Consider the following 10,871-nt stretch of genomic DNA (forward strand, 5'->3'; position numbering starts at 1 on the left):
GTATAAGAATATTTCTTCCAATATTCGTTAACTTTTTTTTTCCCCCTTTTTTTCCCTATTTTTTTTTGAAAAAATGCATTCGACGAGTAGCGAATAGAGAAGAGCTCTGCAGGGAATAGCAATCAGCAATCAACAGGGAACAACATCAAACATCGGCTCCTCGAAATTTAGGGTTCGACTGCGTCCTTTCCTCCTCCTGCGTAAGACATACACTCGGGCAAAACAGTACAAAGCAATAAGAGATATCAATCAAACTAGGGTAAAACAAATATGATCCAAGATAGAGATCACTCAAATTAGGTTAATCAAAAGGAATCCATAAAAGATACCACTCAGCTTGGGTAGCAAAAGAAAGAAAGGAAAAACAAAAAGAAACAGAAAGAAACCCATCAAATGTAAAGAGTCAATGAGGTTCAAAGCAGAAGAGAAAGAAGAATCTCATCAAAGGTATCATTTCACATAAATATAGGTTAAGATAGGAGGAGAGAAACAGGGGGGGGGGGGGGGTAAGTTATAAAAAATTTCCATGATTTGTTTACCTTGAGATCACAAGAGGGGATGTCTTGGCAGGGGTGGGCAGCAACAACAATCCACAGGTTGTTGTCAAGGATGCCATGGGCAAAAGGCCAAAAGCAAAAGAAGCAGCAATGGCTATGGAAGCTTGAGGCACTCAATGGGTTCCACTAGTGGTTTTGATTTTTGAAGACCTTCCATTTTTCGATTAATTGGTGATTTTTCCTGTTTTTTTTAAGTGAATTGAATACTTTTTATTATGTAAATTTATTTTCCATAAACGAATGGTTTTATAATATTCTTGGAGCAATTTTATATTCTTGAATACTACGAATATTGCGGATGTCGAATACCACGCATATCGCGCATGGATCAATCTATGCATACATCCATATATGAGCCATACACATACTAAACATGAAAATACCCTGAAAAGATACATAAATACATTACATATTACATATATACACATACATGCATTCATACATGAACATACATATATTCATTCATACATTGCTACACATACATACGTACACATGCCTGCAATGATACATTTATAAATGTTACCAACTTACATCCATACATGTACATACATGCATGCATGCATACAATACAAATGTACATACCTACACACATAAATATGTGCATATGTGTATATATGTATGTGGTGTGTGTTGTATGTGTGTGTGTATATATATTGTATTGTATGCATGAATACACACACATAACACATACACACGCACCATACATAGAATACATACATATGCACATGTAAAGAACACACACACACACACATGCCATACACACAATACATACAACACATGCAATACAATACAATATGTACATACACACACATACATATATACACCTGCAATACAATACATACATATGTACATCAATAGAAAATACACACACATAACACATACATACATAGACACATGCTATATATACAATACATAATACATACATATGTATATGTAGAAATAAAGAACACACACACACACACACACACACACACACACACACACACACACACACACACACACACACATAACACATACGTATATAGACACATGCTACACATATGATACATACAATACATACATACATATGCATATATAGAAAATACACACACACACTAACATTAACACATACATAATTAGACACATGTTATACATACAAATTTACAATACATATATGTATAAGCACATCTATAGAACACGTGTGCACACACACACACATGTTGTACATACAATACATACATACGCACATGCCATATACACAATACACACATAAGCACATGCATAGAACATACACAATTACTCATATAGTAGATACATACATATACACATGGCATACATACAACACATGCAATATAATACATACATATGCACACACACCAAATATGCATACATATGTAAGGCACATGTGTACATAAACACACACACACACTACAACATTATTTTTAAAACACCGTGACAGAGTCCCGCTAATTGTTTCAAAAAAAGGGGGGAAGAAAAGGGGGAGGGGGATTACATTCGTGTTTTAGCAAAAAATGGGGGGGGGGGGGAGAGAATGAAAGGGAGGGGAGTATACATATTTTGATGTGGGACAAGAAAGAGGGGAGAGACAAAGACAGATCGAAGCTGTGGCGGAAACTCAGCGGCCACAACGACTGGCTCACCTCCATTTCTTGCCCCATCATCGATGGGTACATGATCGTCTCTGCTTCTCGAGACAAGCCGAGACAAGTCTCTTGTGGTGTGGTCCCTCACCCGAGACGAAAACTATGGCTATATGAAGAAACGTCTCACAGGTCATGGTCACTTCGTATAAGATGTTTTCATCTCTTCCGATAGGAAGTTTGCTCTATAAGGGAGTTGGGAGGGAGAGCTTCATCTGTGGGATCTCTACTCCGGTGCCACAAACCGCTGATTCACCGGACACTCTAAAGACACTCTGTGAACAATCGTAAGATCGTTTCCACGTCGAGGGATCGATTCATCAAGCTTTGGAACACTCTCGGCGAGTGCAACTATACTATCCAAGATGGAGATGCACACACCGGTTGGGTATCATGGTTAATTCTCACATGTTACCGCAAATCCTATCATGGTTTCTGGTTCTTGGGACAAATATGTGGTGTGGAACCTTAATAACCTTAAATCACCCGCTAATTACAACAACAATAGGTCATAGTTGGGAGCTCCTCCACACAAAGGAATATTATGTGCAAATCCATCCATGCTATTGCAAGTGAGTTGATATAAAAAGTTCGACATTATGGGTTGTATGTACGGTTGTTTGTTGTAATCATGTTGTGTAGTTTTTCTCCTCCTAATGATTTTTCCACGGGTATGGTTTTTTTACGCATCAAACATTAAGAAATATGCATTTTTGTTGAAAGGATTGTCGATTTTGGGTCAGATATTGAAATAATTTTATTTATACTTGCAAGTTGGGAAACTGTGGAAAAAGGGATCAACCAAATAATTATCCAAAAGTTGTTGTCGCATGCAGGTAATGACATGCCTGTTTAATGTGTTTTGTGAGCATTTTGTTTATGCTTTCACTTCAAAAGTTTCATTGTTTGATACAATCATAAAATGTAGTTCTTGAAGAATTTTAAACTGGGATTTTTGTTTTGGAATGATTCTCAACACTCATAGGTGTGGCTATCATTTGGGCCTATGCATGCCTCCTTATAGTAATGGGAGCCTACAAACATGCCTTTGATGTTATTGCTTCCAACTGCTAGATTGGTCGAGCGTCATTGGTTGTTTCATCACCTTGGTAATTTGAGCCATATTGATTGTTTCTTTTGTTCATTGTACAATATAACAACATTTTTGAAGTGTGGGCAATTAGATAGAGTCACCCTTTGAAACTCAATAAATATAAGTGATGTGCATGTATATCTCAATGTTATCTATTTTTGGGCAAGGAAGAACATGTAAGGGCATGATGTAACACGATGGTGAATAACACTTACATCAATGTGTTACTCAAGGATAAATATTGGATACACATTTTTGGTGATATAAAATCATTGTTCCTCTACCGATTCTCTTTTAGTAATTCCTAGTTATATATTGCAAGTTATATGTATCTAAGTTGATATTTAGATGGAACATCAAGGTTGCCAAAATTGTGAATTTAGTTTAATTTTGAATTTCTAAGCTTCACATTCCTTATACTCTTCAATGGGGTGCTTCGACGTTTCATGCAAGTCTTATGGTCGGCATGATGGTTGCGATGCTAGTTTCCATGGTTGAGGTAAATTTGTCATGTTGAAGTATGTTACCAATACAAGAGGCATAATTGAAACTCTATTTTGGTTTTATTTGTTGTGAATTGGATACACGAATTCCCACAATGTGTTTATTTCATTATGTAACAGTTAATTTGTCAAGACCAAACCTATCTACGATAAATATTGTTGTTGAGACCAAACCTTTCAGATTAGATGTTCTTGAATCTAAACCTTTGTGGGTTCCATAGCTTACTTGCTATGTTTCTTTTGTAGAGAGATTAATGGCTATGGCTATGGAAGAGATGTTTAAAGGTTAAAAGTATTGTGTGTGGTTGCATTGTAGGAGCTTAAGGACTTAAATGTTGAAGTTTTCTTAGAGAAAAACTCGGTATGTGTTTGTTTTGTCATTGTAGCAACTTCATGCAGTGAAGTTCTTTCTCAAGTTGAATGTTGTGAATTATTCTTGCACATCACATGGTATATTCTTGTTATGATATATCTTCTGTTTGATATATCGTTTTTCACTTCCATGAAACCATGATATATGCAATGTTACATAGGCATGTCAAAGAAGATGGCATTGAGTGTGATCCTATTCTTTGAATGAAGGTGGTGTGAAGACGCACATACTCTCCACGCTCACATACATGCAAATATACATACAAACAAGCAAACATACATACATACAACAAACACATTCTAAACAAAAGAAATGTAGAAAGGGAAAACAAAAAATACAAAATGAAGAACAAAATAAATAAATGCTTGTTAAAAAAAGTAAAAACAAAAAGTAAACACGTTACAAAATGATTGTATGTGAGCGATGCCAATAGTGATGAGTTTTGGCATCACTACCAACCTATTTTATTGTGACATGTATAGAATACACATTCACATAGATCTAACATGCACATACATAGACACATAGACACATGGCATAATACAATACATACAACACATGCAATACAATACAATACAATACATACATACATACATACATAAACATGGAATACAATATAGTACATGCATACATACACATGCAATACAATACAATACAATACATAAACATGGAATACAACACAATACATACATACATACACATGCAATACATACACACATAACATATACATACATACATACAACCATGCATAAAATATGCCCAACACATTCAAATAATACAATGCATATTTATATACATCTATAGGATATACATGTGTTTTTCTATGTAAGGGTATTTAAAATAGTTGTCAAAATATATATTGACAATAAGGGGTATTTTTATTAATCGTTTTTTTACAAAAGGGTTCTAAAATAGTGAAAAAACATATGTATAAGGGGTTTATAAAAGATATCTTGAATGCACGTGATACAACCTCTTTAAATATAGTGGAGCCCCCGGGCTAAAATCAATAGTTTACAACTCGAACAGTTACAACCGGCAACCCGGTAATGGGCCCGACACGGGGTCCCACTCACGCACACAGACGACTGCCACACAACTCCAGGAACCAAAAAGAGCAGCCGGGAGAGAGCCTCTGCTTGAAGCACACGGGCTGTCAACGAAGCAGAGGCAGCGAGCTCCCGACGACCGGAGGAGGAGGAGAGAGAGCTCGGCACTCCGTTTTGCAACAACACTTCCTCTTCCCCAACGCGTGATATTTCTCTTCCTCCTCTCCCTCTCTTTTATAGCACAAGGAGGGAGGCTGTTATCACCCGTTACATCATATTAACTCTCTGTCCTTTCGGACAGAGATCCAATCCGATTCTCTCCCTATTGAATGCGTGCTACCTAGGATCTTACCTCAGCCGATTTGTACCTACCTACTTACTATACAACGAAAAGTGCGCTCGCGTGCAAAGGCCGGTTTACACATGCTAAACTCGGTTTTCGCCTAGGGACGATTTTCTTCACGACAACGGGTCACACCTACATCAAAACCCTTTGACCCCCCACTTCTTTTCGAGAGGCTTGGGTGGAAATAAAATTAAGATTAGTGTAAAGTCACTTCCTTTATCGAGTATACCACGTATTGTACACTACTAGAACTCTTTTAGCTTAACTTCTATGTTTACTTTATTTTATTTTAGTTATGATGACTGGATAAATACTCATTTTGTTGTACCAATTGTCTCATGGGCCAATTTTGGCCTTAGAAGACGTTAATATATATATATATATATATATATATATATATATCTTTCTTTCTTTCTCTCTCTCTCTCTCTCTCTCTCTCTCTCTCTCTCTCTCTCTCTCTCTCTCTCTCTCTCTCTCTCTTCACACATGCACTCTCACACAAAGCTTACTTCTGCTGCATAGCACCATCTACGCCTTTCTTTCTTAACATGGTACCAGAGTGTGTGGTTATCTGATCAAGCTTAATCGACTATGTTGTGCTACACATCAACGATCAACTGAACCGGTCCAAAAATAGAGAAGAAATCACACACACACACACACACACACACACTCTCTCTCTCTCTTTCACACATGCACTCTCACACAAAGCTTAATTCTGCTGCATAGCACCATCTACGCCTTTCTTTCTTAACATGGTATCAGAGTGTGTGGTTATCTGATCAAGCTTAATCGACTATGTTGTGCTACACATCAACGATCAACTGAACCGGTCCAAAAATAGAGAAGAAATCACACACACACACACACACACACACTCTCTCTCTCTTTCACACATGCACTCTCACACAAAGCTTACTTCTGCTGCATAGCACCATCTACGCCTTTCTTTCTTAACATGGTATCAGAGTGTGTGGTTATCTGATCAAGCTTAATCGACTATGTTGTGCTACACATCGACGATCAACTGAACCGGTCCAAAAATAGAGAAGAAATCATCATGAATACTCAGATGGGAAGTACTCTTCCCATGGAGAAGCTCGACAGGACAAACTTCGCATCTTGGGAGTACAAGATGCATCAATAACTTGTCGGACAAGGTTACTGGAGCTACATCGAGGGAGCTCACGAAACGCAACCCAACCCAACACACACCGACTACTTAGGATGGGAGTAGGCTGCGAGTCGTGTGTTGTACTGCCTTGCATCATGCGTTCATGACCACATGCTTGGCTATATTCGAGATTTGAAAACGAAAGAAGCTTGGGGAAATCTAAAGAAGATTTTTTCGGCCAATACGGATGCAAGAAAGCTCCAACTTCGACAGGAGCTAAACAACATGCAACAGAGGGATATGTCGATCACCGACTATACCTTGAAGATCAAGGAGCTGTGTGATGCCCTCGGATCACTCAATGTCATCATTGACGATGACGAAATGGTGTAAATATGCTTCGACGGCTTAGCACTGCACTTCGGCGCAATCAAATCGGCCATTCTCGCAAGGGAGATGTCATGAACATCGACTTGAATGTGAACCTTAGGACCTTGTATATATTTATTTCTCCTATTTCCGTCCCACTCAACATCGCACGTGAGCTGACGAAATTCAGATGCATAGATTGATATCGCACGATCTCCTTGTTGTAACGCATATAGTTTGTTGAGTGCGGCTCGTCATTTGTTGGACTCCCCAAAAGTTGCCTCAAATTCGGTAAGAAATGCTTGGAAGTCATTCAAGAGAGGCAAAGAGGTCTCCACTAGAGGGGCAAACCAAGCTTGTGCTTGTCCTGTCAACAACGTGCCGATGAGCCCAACTTGTCGAAAGTCATCAGAATAGCGTCGGAGCTAAAGACGAATAATAAGTTGGATTTGGTTGATGAAACCTCTTAGCCATGACCTTGTTCCATCGAATTTTTTAGGCAAGCTGACATTGGGTTCTATAGCATAAGGGTCAAAAATCGGGTGAGGTATAACCGTTGTGGCTGCCTGAAGTCAGAGTTTCACAAGTTCGCATTCTCATGTTGGAGTTGTTGCACGACTGTCAAAATTTTCTCAAGATTACTAGATGATTCTGACATGATAGTGTATTGAGAAAGAAGAAAAGAAGGAAAGAAGGAAGGAAAGAAGGGAGGAGATTAATTTGTCACGGATGAACAATTGGAGATAAAGAGATGGGGAAGTTGATGAGATAAGGAGATCGAGAAGTTTATGACAATGAGTAAAAATATCTATTCCATGATTGGTGTTGATCTCCTTCCTTCTTTCCTTCCCGAGGCTATCCCATCTCTGAGGCTATATGGGAGCCTGTTAGAAATTTACTAAATGCCCCGGAAGTGGTTCATGATTTTCATCTCCGATATCCTTACAAACCCGCACCTTCTTGAAGTCGGCACTTAAGGGGAGGATGATGTCGTGAACATCGACTTGAATGTGAACCTTAGGCCCTTGTATATATATATTTCTCCTAGACAAACTTTAGACTTCAAACCTTTGTATAAAGAGTGGTATGTAAGACCCAATATGTAAGACTCAGTATGTAAGTCTCAATATGTAAGACTTGGCATGCAAGAATTAGTATGCTTGATATTATAGTATGTAAGACTTGGCATGATCATGCTTATCATGCATCACTACTTGTATAAAAAGGGTTGATCTCCCTTGTTTACATCAAGAAGATCAACACCAGTCATGGAATAGATATTTTTGTGAAGAACAGTGCGGAATATTGCTTGGCCACAACCGAGTCTTGGATCACTTCAATGAGAATCAAACATAGAAATGGGAAATAGAGAGTGAACGCACGTACACACACACACACACACACACACACACAGTAGAGAGTACTCACGATGTTTACGTGGAAAACCCTAATAGGGAAAAACCACGGGAGCCCACAAACTCCAAACTATCACTATGTATGAAAGGTACAAACAGAGACTCGAAGGCAATGACCTCGAGCTCTGAATCTTCGCCAACGATGGTTACAACAGAGTATTGCTCTGTATCTCTCTCTCCCTCTCTCTCTCCCTCTCTTTGTACAACAATATAACAACAACCACCTTACAAAGTAATTGCCCTAAGTCAGATTTATACTTATATGAACTTAGGGCTATTTACAAATATAGCCTCAATACGCTTACTCAAAACATATTTACAGACATAGATTGACATATTCGCATTCATCGAGTTTCCCATTCAAATGCAAACAAATACGAATACGAATGGGTGGTCAAGTATTCGTTTAACTAAAAAAAACAAAAACACTCTGTCTTTTTTAATTTCCTAGGATAAAAAAAATGGAACTTGACAATAAATAGGGATAATAAAAGATGGACTTGGGGATTTGAGACTACTAAATTTTTATAATAAATGTATAACTTATAAGTTATAAGTATTCGTTTTATTTTTAATAAAAAATAAAATAAAAATAAAGCCTAATTAATTTCTCACTTTTTATTCCCTCAAAATTTATGGATATTTTTATTTTGACATTAAAAATAGTACTTCAAACTAATCATATCTTCAAAGTTCATACTAATCATATTTGTATAATAAATATAAAAATATTCGTTTTTTAAAAAGTAATTAATTAATTGATTAATTAAAATAAGTTTTATATACATAATAGTTCTTTTTTCGGTGAAATAAATTTATTTAAATAAATAAATAAATCTTTTATATTTATTTTGCAAAACGAATGGTTTTCTAATATTGTTGGGGCCATTTCGTATTCTCGAATATTGAGAATATTGCGCATGGAGAATATCACGAATATCACGCATGTGTTAATCTATGTTTACAGATATGTCTTCTCTTCCGGTTCTCACTGGCTCTCTTCCAGTTCTCACCAGGTCTCCTCCGGTTTCCGGATCTCTTCCGGTTCTCACTGGGTCTAGATTATTCATCACTGGATCCCATCCGGATGGACCGATTTCCCAACAATCTCCCCCTTCACTCCCAACATATTACTTCCTTGCCGACTTCCACAACTGCCATATACTCCGCTTCCGTTGTTGATCGTGGAATGGACTTCTACAGCCTCGACTGCCATGATACGACTCCCCCTGCATAAGTCATGACATATCCAAATGTAGACCGGCTGGTATCCGCATAAGTCGACATATCCGAATCCGTGAATCCGGCAAGTTGGGGTTTACCTGAGCCAAACCGAAGGCACATACTCGAGGTGCCTTTCAAGTATTGAAGTATCCACTTGACCGTTGTCGTGAAGATTTTCGGCAATAGTGTGAAAATCCCATAAAACGTACGAAATCGAGTATGAATCACGTAATACAATAATTGTGAAGATAACATTTTTAATATCTAAGTACAAAATGATGGAGGTTTCGAATGCACTTTATTACACGAGAAATGGACAACTAAATGTCAAGATATGAGGGTATAAAGTTTGTGAAAAGAAAAGAGAAAATTGTGAGATATCCCACATAGGCACGACAAATACGGCTCTCATCATATATAAGGTGGAGCAAAAGATATTATCTTTGTGTCTATGTGTGGAGCATAGAGAGTTCAAGGTAACTTGAACTAAGAGTGGAGGTGGCTAGCTACTCGTAAAGGGTTTTGGCCAACCAAAACCGGACCGGCGATGGAGCCGATGATCCGGCGGCAATCCGGCACCGGTATCCGGCGATGGCATCCGGCGAACCGGCGTCCGACGACTAGATAAATAAATATATAAATATATATACATATACAAGGAGGGCAAGTATGGATTCGAACCTTACACCTCCAAGTTAGGAGTCAATTGGCTTATCATTAAGCCATGCTATTTAGTTGAAATTATATTTCTATCATTGTACTTTTACATGTAAATTCTCATACATGAGAGCTAAAATGAGTGACATGGTTAGCATGCACCACATGTAATACTTAAGCGCCAAATGGCAAACATGCAATTTATGCATGTCTTGTACCCTCACATGCATCATATGCATGAGAGCATCTATAAAAGAGGGAAGGGGGAGGAGAAAAAACACGGTTTTTTTTATGAAAATTAAGAGGAAGAAATTCGTTATCAAATCAATCGTGTAATCTCAACTTCTCTCTTTCCCAATCTATCTTAAGTACTTTCTCGCCAAAGCTTGTATCGACTCTAAATCCTTCTGGCCCAGAACCCCGGCGGTTCCGCCTCACGATCCGCGCGTAGTGACGGATCTTCACGACATAATCAAGTGGTGAACCCGACGTGAAAGAGGCGGTAGGAAGGATCAAGTCGAGATTAATACT

At 38.0% G+C, this 10,871-nt stretch overlaps 1 pseudogene; it reads left to right on the forward strand.

The window, feature by feature from the left end:
• Positions 1-2,117: 2,117 nt before the first annotated feature.
• On the forward strand, positions 2,118-2,814 carry LOC147867681 (small ribosomal subunit protein RACK1 pseudogene; annotated as a pseudogene).
• The last annotated feature ends 8,057 nt before the right edge of the window (positions 2,815-10,871 follow it).

This window comes from Azolla caroliniana, unplaced genomic scaffold, assembly GCF_043228905.1.
Source record: "Azolla caroliniana isolate FFs.n. ecotype wild unplaced genomic scaffold, voAzoCaro1.0.p SCAF_2, whole genome shotgun sequence".
Lineage (NCBI taxonomy): Eukaryota > Viridiplantae > Streptophyta > Polypodiopsida > Salviniales > Salviniaceae > Azolla > Azolla caroliniana.